This window comes from Pinus tabuliformis, chromosome Q (genome assembly GCF_031772625.1).
Source record: "Pinus tabuliformis cultivar Carrire ecotype Pingquan chromosome Q, CPIR1, whole genome shotgun sequence".
Taxonomy (NCBI): Eukaryota; Viridiplantae; Streptophyta; class Pinopsida; order Pinales; family Pinaceae; genus Pinus; species Pinus tabuliformis.
The window spans coordinates 795,629,290-795,642,890 of NC_142296.1; positions in this window are offsets into that span (position 1 = coordinate 795,629,290).

Consider the following 13,601-nt stretch of genomic DNA (forward strand, 5'->3'; position numbering starts at 1 on the left):
ACTTAACTGAAATCACCCCATGACCTTTAATCTCGTATCCACTATCATCTCCTAGAAATATTTTTGATCCATTTATACTTTCTTCAAGACTATCAAAAAATTCCTTTTTACCTGTCATGTGAGAGGATGCTCCGGAATCGACATACCAAATTTCATCTTCATTCGATGCTGAAAGGGCACAGTCGACTGTGAACAGTCAAAATTCATGACTGAAGTCTTCTTCTTCAACAAAGTATCCTCTGTGCTTTGCATTTGCCTGCCTCCTCTTTGCATCATCAACCTACTTCTTATAACATTCACTCTGTATATGACCCTTCTTTCCACAATAATAACATTTCTTTTCAAAATTATTTGTAAGCATACCTTTATGAGAATGCAGATTCTTATGTGATGTTCCTCCTTTCTGCTTTGATTGTTGTTGTGACTGCCTTCCTTTGGATGATCGTCGTTTCACCATTAACAAAAGATCATCACTCTGGGGGTTCAAGTTCTGCCACCGCTCCTCCTCTTGCTGCAAGATCCCAGTGAGATCATCAAATGTGGGCACTTTCTCCCTGGCCGACACTCCAGTGATGAACGTTTGAAAATCATCTCGCATTACGTTCATTGTGATTGCAACAATATCTTCATCAGATACCGCGACTCCGATGGCCCCCAATCCCTCTTTCACATCTTTAATTCGCGCAACAAATGTAGTAGCAGTCTCCCTTTCGTCCATCCTCATTGAAAATAGCTTACTTTTCAGTGCCAAGACTCGGCTTGTATTCTGGGTCTCATACAGACTTTTGATTTTCGTCCAGATGTCCGCAAACGTTTTACAGTCTCTGATGTGCGCAATAACATTGTCTTTTACAGACATCTTCAACAAGACTTTGGCCTTGTTCTCTCGTTTTTCCCAATCTTGCTCCTATGGCCCTCCGTTCGGCTTCTGCTCATCGCCTGTAACTATGGACCAAGCATTCGCACCCTCGAGCAAGGTCTGGATCTTAAACTTCCAATTTGTGAAGTTAGATCCATTAAGTTTACCAGACTCATTAAGGTAAGATTCCATCGTATTACTCATTCTGAATCTACCCAACAACAAAAAAAACAATACCTGTCAGATTGATCTGTCACCTCTGCCACCGATCTACAGTGTCTGGCAATCCCGCTCAAACGAGCAAATTGGGCATTTCCAATACAGCCGAAGATCCGATCTGATCAAAAATTGATCTGATCTGCCTCTCCCGGATAGATATGCAACTTCGCCGATCTGCACCCCTTGCAAACCGCCAAACGAAGTTGAGGCTTCGCGCAGATCCCCTTGAAGGAAGATTGGCGCGTCCTCAATCAGCATGCGAAAAATCTCGTTTGTGTTGGCGCGATCCTAAGCGAAAAATCCGCGCCAATTAAAAATCAGTTAGAGTATTTTTGCTGGCGTGATTTCCTCCTTAAATTTTGCGCCAATTGGACGTTCTGGTGCTCTGGCGCGATTAATCCCACAAAATCCGTGCTAATTCCCCTTCCTGGCGCTTTTGTCAGCACAAAAAGCACGCCAATATCCTCTCCACTCAGAAAAAATAAATAAATAAATAAATAAATAATAAAAAAATATATATATATTTGAGTCTGAGCCAAGTGTTCTGCAGTCCACCTGCTCAATTGAGCACAGAGCTCTTGTGTACACGCGGCCACAAAGGCACTTCAAGCTACACAGGCAATTCTGCCACACAGACAATTATACCACATAGGTAAGCTAGCTACAAAGGCACTTCAGCCATAAGGTGACAAAAGATCAGGCTCACCCAATCTGAGCTCTGATACCAAGATAAAATGTGAACAGAATTGAAAAGAAAGAGATGTAGCTCTCAGGTGTGGCCTGCACCTGGAGACTACACTCACCAAAACAGAGAGATCACTCTCGTACACTCTATTGTTCATCAATGAAATATTACATCATTAAATACAATACTAGGAATTAGGAAGTTGCACCCAAACCCCTAAACTTTAGGAACTAATCCTAAACTAGGGAGAACGTTACAACAATGTAACCATTTTCTCCATTAATATAAAATAATATTAATTATTTTTAACTTAAAGCACCTCCCAGGACCCGACTTTTCATGTGGACAATACTCAAGAATAATATCTCCCCTAGCAATAACCTCCTTAAATGAGCTCAACATGGACCATTTTGGTGTTGCTTTTGCAAGAGCAACAATGAAATAGTGCACCACCTTTTTCTAGATTGCTAGGCCACAAAGGACCTCTGGAGCTCGACCTTATCGACCATATCCCATAACAGTTGGCAGGGATTGACTATCAAGGAGGCCTAGACTAATTGGTGGACTAGGTCAGACCCACCTAAAGCTAGAAATCTTCCCCTCCTTATCTAATGGGCAATCTGCATAGCCCGCAATAAACTCATCTTCCAGAATATTACCCCTCACTGGCTCTCTATCTCTGCTCACATTATGATTGACTATAACATCATCCCTAATGATGAGGATATCCCTAGACCCCATACCATTGTCCCTGAATCCATTAACCACTTGCTTCCTTGGGATTTTTTTGATGGATCTGCACAGGAGGCTGGTTGTGGGGGAGGTTCCATCTTACACCTATCTGAATCCCACTACTTTAAAATACAAATGGGTCTAGGAAGAGGGACCAACAATTATTTTGAACTAATCACAACTAAATTCCTCATACAATTCGCTTTAGAAAAAGACTCAAGAGACCTACAATTATTGGGCGATTCAAAAGTTGTATGTGATTGGATAAATAAAACATCAAATTGTACTGCATATTCACTGAGACAGATTTTGGATGACGCATACCAACTTATCACTCATTTTGACTCATTTGTATGCTATCATATTTACAGGGAATGAAATTCAATTGTCGATCTATTATCCAAAGAAGTTGTGGTCAAGCCTCTCGGCACTTGGATGATTCAAGAACATAGGGATGGATCTCATTATCAGTTTTACCATCGTTCGTACATGGATATAGCAGACTAGAATGCTCAAAGGGAGCCTGGCTATATGAATATTTTTTTCTACCATTTGCAAATATTCACACATGTTTTTAAATTAGCAGATGTATATATAACTGTCATGCACTCTATATGCTAGAGTAATTTTGTTTCTAAAATTTGTTGAACTTCATAAAAGATTTGTACCTCCCTGCATGGATATAAGGCACCATTTTTTCTACACTAGTTAATATTTATTTTTGACAGGAACTCTGCCTCTCTTACAGCATATTCATTATGCATATATAACATGTAATTTTCTTCCACATAATGAAAATTACGATTTTTCCAAGGGGAAAAAAATAATAGCAGATCAAACATAAAATGACAATCATTCAACTATTAGCCTCAGCAAAACCCTCCATTCAAGTGTACAAACTCATAAATAAATTACTATTGCACATATTTAGATCTAGGGATAAATCATTGCAAAATAAATAAGCAAATGATCTCTGCAAAACTTTTTCTACAAAAATATCCCCATACATGATTAGATTTCTACCTCTTCATAAGTATACAAACTTTGCAATATCATGAAGATTAATCAAAAAAATCCACAAGTCTCTTTGGAAAACACTACAGGAGCACACAATTTGATCTTTGTGTGTACATTCCATTCAATATATCACTTTGTCATATTTATGTGGAATTCTCTAAGGTGGATCCGATGTTTTTCAAGGAGCTAAAGATGCGAACAAGTCTACAGAGCCTTAAAAAATAACATGATGCGCATAAACAAAAATATGTCTTCAGGTAGACATAAAAATTTCAACCAGGGATTAAAATGTGGTGTGTGTGAACAAATATGAACCTTCAATGATATGAAAACTTCATCAATTAAGAACTAGCAAATCAAAATTCATTGTCTATTGTATCTCTAAGAAATGACTAACTTTAAGTTTTCTGCCCAACAGACTATGCTTATATATCATAATAGTAAAAGGTTTGTGCACTGATGAAATGAGGCCAATCCACATAAGACAAGATATTCTAAGAAATACTTATGAAAAACTAATCCATCAGATTTTTGAATCTTCTTAATTAGATCTAACCTTTGCACACTGGTGCAATCAATTATTCTAGAACATCGCAGACAAAACTAAAAATGCACACTAAGACCGATCGATCTCCTTGACAATTTATATTCTCTTTTCCTTATGATTACCACATGCAAATCCATGTATTTGTTGATGGATTTGTTCACTAAATTAAATGAACATTAAATCATCTTCGTTCGAACAAATTCCTTTAGTAATTTGTTGTTTTTCCCCTAGTTTTTTTAATTTCTTCACCTACGAGCATTGCCACGAGGATGACACAACTTCCCAATGTTAATTTTTACACTGCTCTATGTTGTTTCAATTACTTTAGCCCAATTCAATTCCTCAATTAGCAATCTTTCAATAACGGTTAATACTTTTCATCAACCAATAGTAACTGAAGATAGAACAATAATGCAATGACAATATGAGACAATCAACACATCAATAAGAGACACCAGATGTGGTCAGTGACTAGGGAAAAACCCTACAAGGGGGAAACCCTTTTTAATTCTTCTTCTATTAGATTGTCATAAAATGTTCAACGGAGAGTACAATGATCCCATCCAAAAATATCCAACAATATCATAAATATGATACCAATAATAATATTGATCAAATTTATCTTTCCCAATTTGCGGTCAACTGGGGTCAACTATAAAACTAAAACTCTAGATCCCAACCACGGGGAGGATGATTTATGCATGCGATTGAGCTTCTCCAACCGCATGCATGAACTTGTGTGCCTATTGTTATAACTGAAAAATTCTCGTGTCAACCCTGCAGGTGGAAACCAAAACCCTAATCACATGTGCGAGCTTCGAACCCTGCAATCTCATACCTATCCGAACCAAATTCCACAATCTCACTTCAGAGCTATGTAAACCAATCCAAAGAGGAGAGAATAAGATGCTTGATGATGGTCTCTAAATGAGGGTCACTTGACTTGTATTTATAGGCTTCGAAGGGTGACCAATTTACTTTAGGGCCAACCTGATCAAATGTGACATTGTGGGCTTCAACTCAAAAATACACTTTCCCTTGTCCAAATTGAGTGCTTCAAAAGTCAAAATTGATCCTCTCAGAATGAGGGGTCTAGTCAAATAGTTGGAATTTGTCACTAAGATGCCAAAAATTAACATTCCCTCTCAACTAGGGAGAAATTCCAACTACATCATGTAATCATCACAGGTATCATGTCATCATATCATATCCCATTTTTGCTTGACTCTATCTGCTGAAACATTCTCGAGATACCCTAGTGTCCATAGATCCCTCAACCCCGGTAGCCCTACATCTCAATTCCTCACCCTAAGAGCTCATACAGGGGGGAAGAGTCTACTTAGTGTCCTTGATCAGCCTAGACCCTTACTCAGGAGGGTCACAACAATCCATGTTGCAATCTTCTCATCAATCGAAGTATGATGGAGTCTTTTAGCCCAATCATCATTGATGTATCCATATGGACTCATATCTCTGCAAGTATATCTCACACCACAATCCTTATTATGCTTTATCATCATAGGCTCAATACGTGTTAGGAATATATTTCCAATATATAAAATCAAAATCAAAGTCACACCATTAACCAATTTGAAGTGGAGGTCCAGATTGTTGGGTTGTGTTATATTCTTTCCATGACTAGCCCCCCTAGCTGAAATGGGGGGTTAGAGGGGGGGGGGGGAGGCCCCCCTTCGTTGCGTAGCAGGGGGGTGGAAGCCCCCTCTGTAGGGGGGGTTTGAGCGGGGTAGTTAGCTCCCCTCTACAGGGTCCGGGGCAATGCCCCGAGGAGATTTTTTTTTTTTGGACCCATGGTTTTCTCACATGGTTTTGGGCACGATAGTTTTCGGTCCATGTTATTGGATGCTTTGGCATGTATATATATGTATTGTAACATTGAAAGGAACATAATGAAAAATCAATCTGGTAACCCCGATTTTGGGATCTAGTGGAAACTCTCTGTGTATATTTGTTTTATGTGTTATGCTCTCACCTTTGTTTATTTTCTATTTTTAGAATTTGTATGCAAGTAAGTTATGAACGGGGTTAAAACCTACATTTGGTATAAGAGTTGTTTTGGCTTCAAGGAGACACCTTTGTTGCTGAGGGGTTTTTCTCGGGCCTTTGGTAGACCCTGTTCAGTGGAAGATCTGCGGGATCGATTCTGGTGGTGAAAGAAGATGGCGAGCAGTGGAAAGATAGAGATCAAGAAATTTAATGGTCAGAGTTTTGAGTTGTGGAAACTCAAGATGGAGGATCTGTTGGTGGATAAAGATCACTGGATCGTAGTAGATCCGGGCACTAAACCAACGAGAGTGTTCGGTGAAGAATGGAAGAAGTTGGATCGGAAGGCAAAGAGCACAATATGATTTTGTGTCTCAAATTCAGTATTGCTATATGTGTCAGGGGAAGCTACGACGAAGGCTTTGTGGGAGAAATTAGGGACTTTGTACTAATCTAAGTCTCTGGTGAATAAATTGTTCCTATGGAAAAGGTTATATAACCTAAGGATGAAAGATGGAGACTCGGTGACAGAGCATCTGAACGCATTTAATATTGTGGTAATCCAGTTATTATCTGTTGATATTAAAATTTTAGATGAAGATAAGTGCATTAGTTTGTTGTGTTCTCTACCAGATTCGTGGGCTAGTCTAATTATTGCAATAGGTAGCATTGCAATTCCCTTGTAGTTTGATGAAATAGTCTCATCCTTGCTGACAGAGGAAATGAGATGGAAAAATATGGAGAGCCAAAATGGTGATGCCTTGTCTATACGAGGATGGTCCCATAATAGAAAAAAAAATAAGTCATCAAGTGGGAGATCTAAATCTAGAGGGAGATCTAAATCTCCAGGAAAACCTGTAAAGGTGTGCTGGAAATGTAGAAAGGAAGGGCACTACAAAAGGGACTGTAAATCTAAAGCTCCTGAGAAAGGAAAGGGATCTAATGATGCTTCTTCTGCAGAGGTGAAAACCACCTCAGATGAAGGTGGGGATGTGTACTTGGATTTTTCTTCAAGTACACATGTAGATCATGAGGCTTGGTTGATTGACTCAGGTGCATCCTTTCACTTCCTTCCCCATAGAGAGTGGTTCTGTGAGTATGAGAAATATGATGGTGGTGATATCTTCTTAGGGGATGATAGGAAGGCTAGAATCGTTGGTTGCAGAAAAGTAAAGTTGAAGTTGCAAGGTGGAAGGATTAGAACACTATGGGTGTTCTACGTATTCCTGCATTTCCCAGAAATTTGATTTATGTAAGCAAGATGGATGATGTGGGTGTAAAAACAATGTTCGAGAAAGATACCCGCAAGATGGTTTAGGGAGCATTGGTATTGATGCGGGAAGTTTGGATTGGAACTCTATACAAGCTGCAAGGTAGCACTATTGTTGATGGGTGCAACAATTTTTTGGTTCCTGAAAGTGGAGCAGCAAATCTAGTGGTCTCTGGATAAAAGACCATGCTATGGCATCAAAGGCTTGGAAATATTGGAGAGAAGGATCTTCGAATACTTCATGGTAAAGGTATGGTAGAAGGTATGACTAATAACTCTCTAGATTTTGATTTCTGTGAAAATTGGTGTATATGGGAAGCATAATTGGGTGAGTTTCCCCTCTAGTGGTAAGAGGGCGAAACAGATATTAGAGCTTGTGCACAGTGATGTGTTTGGGCTTATGAAGGTTCCATCACTGGGTAAGTCTATGTACTATGTATCATTTGTAGATGACTTCTCAAGGAATACATGGATATATTTCCTCAAGAAGAAATCTAAAATCTTTGTCAGGTTTAAAGAATTTAAGGCTTTGGTGGAAAACCAAATAGAGAAGAAGATAAAGGTGCTGAGGACAGATAACAGTGGAGAATTTTGCAAGAAGGAATTTGAAGAGTTCTGCAAGAAGTGTGGTATAGCACGACATAAGACTACTCCATACACCCCTGAGCAAAATGGACTTGCAAAAGGAATGAACAAGACGTTGATGGAAATGGAAAGAAGCATGCTCAGTGGTGTCGGGTCAGGACAGGAATTCTGGGCTGAGGCGGTGGAGACTGCATGTTACCTGGTCAACAGATCACCTTCATCAGCGTTGGTGGATAAGACTCCACAAGAGATATGGACTGGTAAGAAACCCTCTCTTTCACATCTGAGGGTATTTGGATGTGATGCATATGTACATGTTCCAAAGGAGAAAAGAACAAAGTTGGATAGTAAATCTGAAAAGTGCATCTTTATTGGGTATAAGGATGGTTTAAAGGGTTATAATCTTTGGAACCCAGTAACAAGGAAGGTTGTGTAAAACTGAGATGTGGTGTTCAGAGTGGTGAAAGATGTTATTAAACATGAATTCCAACCAAATAAACCTGAGAAGATAGAGTTTGAGCTTAAGGAGTAAGAATCAAACTCTACCACAGAAGAGGAATCAGAAGATGAAGAGCCACAAACTCCGGTTGTGAGAAGATTAGTTCGAGAAAGAAGGCAATCAGAAAGGTATAGTCCATCTTTCTATTCAAATTTTTCTTTATCTATTATTAATGATGATCACATAACTTTGAAGGAAGCAGTAGATTCAGAGGATGGCAAACTCTGGAAAGAGGTGATGGTTGATGAAATGGCATATTTGCACAAAAATGAGGCTTGGGATATGGTGGAGTTACTGGCTAGAAGGAAACCCATTGGCAGCAAATGGGTGTTCAAGAAGAAGATAAATGCAGAAGGAAAGGTGGAGAAATGCAAATCTCGGTTGGTAGAAAAAGGTTATTCCCAGGTGCCGGGAATTGATTTTGGTGATATTTTTTCTCCTGTTGCCAAGGTGGCTTCTATTAGATTACTTTTATCTATTGTTGATGCTTTTGATTTTGAGGTAGAACATATGGATGTGTGTTACAGATCCATTTGGGCACATCAACCCCAACTTATGGATCGATGCTATTAGGGCCCATCAACCCCTAGTACAGTTGTTACATGCCCTAAAGAAGTTAGTCATCAGAATGCCTTACTCCCAAAGAATTTCCATCACTGAAGACATCCAAAAACCACCTCTACGAAGATCAACACAGGTAGGCTTTCCTTAGGGTGCACTGCAATGCAAACCATGCATTAACAGGGTGCTATGCAGCGCACTTAGGCCCTCTTTGACCTGCATTGGGCGAAGTTGAGAAAATTTCCGTGAGGGTTTGAAGATTCCTTATCCATTGGAAGCCTCTAGAAGTTTCTCAAATGCCACATGCTCCTTTGATTTTGCCTTTGGATGAGAAAGGGAATTAGGATACATCAATTCCCTATCCCTCCTTCCATGGAACTAATTTCTAAATTTAGAAAGGCATTCATTACCTCCATTGATATCATAACCTCCTTCACTCACCTATAAATAGATCACTCATCTAAGAGATTTAGGCTGGAAATTATTGAGCTGTAAAGAGATGCTGGTGGTATGAGATTAGGATTGAGTGCATGTATTGTGATATTGTTGGAATGTCTTGCTCTTCATGAGGTGAAGAATGATTGAATTGGAAGGATGACACTTGATCAAACTCGCATTGGTTGTAATCTTTCCTCTTATCAATAAAGTTTTCAAGATTTTTCCCTTATGCTTGTGTTTATGTTAAATGCATTCATGTGTATATCATTTTTTCAATTCCAGGCTATTTATAAACAATAGATCATTATGATTTGATGGGTTTTTGTTTCTGTAAGTTGTGCAGGTACTTCTGAAGCAATTTATGTACGGGAAGGAGAAAAAAAATCGATCAAGGGAGATAAGGAACAAGTGGAAGTTACAAGTAGGTTTTATGTCCCTTATTTTATCTGTTGTTTATAGGAAAAATTAAGATTGCTTTGACTGTTGTTTCTTGATCAACTATTAGATCTAGAGGGTTAGGCGTTTTTTCAAGAACACTAAATATTCCCGAAACAAACTAGTGACTCCACTGGGGATCACATTTTCCCTTTTTAGTAGCTAAGTAGCCTCTTAGAACATTCCAATATACTGTACTTTCTGTCGTTTATTGAATTCAAGTCTAAATTCATTGAATATTGAATCAAATTTAAGTCAAAAACACATTCAGAATTTCTCACTGTCATTAGCGCACTGTATCTAACTGAGACCTGTGCTGCAGTGCACTTCCTGCATGAGTACAAAGCGATTCAGTGCACTATCTATCACTACAGCTTGCGTTGATCTCTTGAGGATCAGTTTCCCATCTAAGATCTGAAGTTTTTGTCAATTTTCATCATTTTGAATTTCTTGTTGAAAGTAAATGATGTCTCATCTCTGAAAACCAACCTTTCATCTCCTTATTTTGGCCCTGTTTAGATTAGGATTGGTGAGTTTTTTTTATGTATTTGTTTTGTCATTTGCAATCCATTGTCGAAAAGTAGTTTTCATCGATTGTACTGTCAGTATAAAAGTGTCGTTAAATCATCATTTTCTTCAGAAAGTGAAGTGTCATAAAATCTTCCTTCATAGATAGTCGATTGATCTATTTTTGCATTTGATTTGTATTTTTCATTTAAAGTGTCGAAAATCTTCATTTCTTCAAAATTGAAAGTGTCATTCAACCTTCCTTTCTCTCTTAGAAGAAATTGTCATAAATCGCCATTTTTTATGAAAAAGTTTTGAATCGTTTGTGCATTATTTTTTCTTATTGCATCATTCACATTAAGAGAAACTGAAAAAAAATACATGCAATTTGCATTTTAGAGTTTCAGTATGTGTGCTAAAAGGAACGTTTAGGGAATTGCATTAGTTTGTGCTCTTTGTTGTTTGTTCAAAAGTACTTCTATGCTTTATCCCTCATAGCTTGGATTTTCATTGTTGAAATTAAACGAAAAGAGTGCTTATCATTCTAGTTGCATTGTTAGGAATTTCAGAACACATTTCGCGGTGAACCGTCAAAGGCAAATTTCTAAGCAAGATCAACTTAAAATAAACATCAATTAATCTAAAAACGCTTTGGAACATAATCAAAAACATCTAGAGGTCTAGGCTAGAGATGTGTTCCGACGTCTTTAAACCTAGTGGTTGTCATTTTCACTGAAGGTTGGGTGATTCCTCCTCTTTGATCCAATAAGTGCTAGTACGGACCTGCGCTCCTGTACCGTCGCGTATATAGTGGGAGACCCCAATAGGTTGAAATCTTTTATTCCTAGGAAGCTGATTCTACCGCCTTACTGATCGCAACGCACCGAACACAGCATTCGGGAAGATTGACTATCGTACGTAAAGTCCTTGGTAATTTCTCTTTCATTTATCACCAAGGTGTATATTGCAGTTTTGTGATTTGTCTAGTAAAATCTCTTGTCTACAGTCTCCAGAGTAGTCACTTTTGTTCCTTTTCGACTCTTTAAAAGTAAAAGGATCATCTGAGCACTTGTCCTTTCAGGCTCATTAAAAATCGAAGGCAACTAGAGTCATCTTTTGCTTTTTCTTGACTCTTTTAAACTGAAAAAGTGAATTTGTGTTCTAGTGTCATTAAAATTAATTGACCACGAATAACATCCTTATTCCTTAGTTGATTTTAAGTTGATAAAGTAATCTGCAGTCGTGGAGGAAAGTCAACCCAAACCCCGTTGTTCACAGAGAACATCGAGTCAACCGCCTTTGCCTCCCAAAGCGACACCAATTCAGACAAAGCAATCTCATTTAAATGAGTCTAATACATTAAGAACGCTTGGTTCTTCATCTGGGTTATTTGAAACATTTGTTTCAACAGCTACAGAGACTCCAGTTACTCCAATTATCTCTGGTACATTCGTTCCTAAAGAGGAAGTTTCACAGTTACCTGAGGACATTAGCATTGATCCTAGTGTAACAGCAACCGAGGTTGTCCAACAACAATTTGATACTCAATTTGAAATTTTTAACCAAAAAGTACTTCTGAAATTAAAACAAGTCCATCAAGAGTTGGTCCAGAATCTATCCTAGTTCCAATAGAAGTTACATCTAAACTAGAAGTTGTTCAGGAACCTCCCTTTGAAATTGTTGTTCATTTACCTAAACATCTGGACTTCGAATTTCAACATTCAGAAGTTGTTAACTCTCCGACATCAGTCACTATTGAAACTACACTTTCATCAACACCAGAAATCTTTTACGAACCTGACGGTCAACCTCTTCCACCAGATTTGATTGCCATAGAAGAGATAGTAGAGGATTCCACACCTGGAACCTCGTTTCACTTTGGAACTGGGATTAATCTTTATCCTGCTACTCCTGATTACTTTGCTTCATCTGATCCTACTTCCTTGCAAGTTCCCATCGAATCTTTAGGACAACTTTTGGGCCAGTTAACTATGGCTGAACAACCGTCAACATCCAAGACTGTATCATTTGATGCAGCTGCAGTAAAATATTCTGTTGTAACTCCTTCGATGTTTTCTACCACACCTGAGTCACACCTATACGGTGAATCGTCCATCCCAGTTGGTTACCAATCATTGTTTGGAACCCACTCAGGGGTTGCTTCTGCACCATGGTCAACACCCATGTACTCGTCCAAAACTCAACCTGGTTTTTCTCAAATGGGAACTCAACAATTTGATCCTGCACATCAGTATCAATTTGGGAAATCTAGTCATCAAAGACCAGTGTATCCATTAAATATTGGATTGCCACCATATGGAGAGCAATATGATTATTCACCGTATCCTCCATATTCTGGAGGACAACCATATGGTAATTTCCCACAATATTCAAGTCAACCTGGAATTAGGGTTTGCCAATGGCAACCAAAATTGCCAGACCAACCAAGGCTTGTGTATCCAACACAACTAATGAAAACCATGTCAAATATCCCTACTACACCTGTTGTTACTATTGTGCCAAAGTCACAAGCTCAAACTGTTATATCTCAACCAGTACAAACTGATCCTTCTTCCTTGCAACCACAGGTTTCAAGTCAATAGGTTCAAGTTTCTCAAGTTGTTATACAACAAACACTTGTTTCTGGAGCCCAGCAACAACCTCAGGTTAGTATACCTATATCTGGAATGACCCAGGGTATAGTTGATCCACAACTTGGTCAATCTTTCATTACTGGGCAGCAACAGTTGGTTCAACAACCATGGCTACCAAAATTCCAACAACCCCAATTCCAACAGTCCCAACCCCAGTTTGGACTCGGTTCACAAGCTCAAACTGGTTTTGGTCAATATCAAGCTTACCAAGGACCTGGGCAACAAGGCTTTGTAGGTTATGGACAGCCACAATTCCATTCTGGTTATCAACAACCACCTTATACTGGTTTTTTCCAACAACCTTACCAAGGTTACCAAATGCAGATGCCCTATGTTGGTATGCAAAGACCTATTGCACAGGTGATTCCATCTTATTTTGGGTATGCTCAACCTGACTTGAATTGAGAGTTGCCATTCGTAGCAACTTTAGAATTACCAGATTTAAACCGGCTCACTAACGATCCAATTGCATATGCACTTTGGTAGGCTGGGGATTCCTCATAAATTACCATCTGATATTCCAAAGTTTAATGGAAATCTTGGAGAAGACCCGTCGAATCATGTTATGACCTTTCATCTATGGTGTTCATCC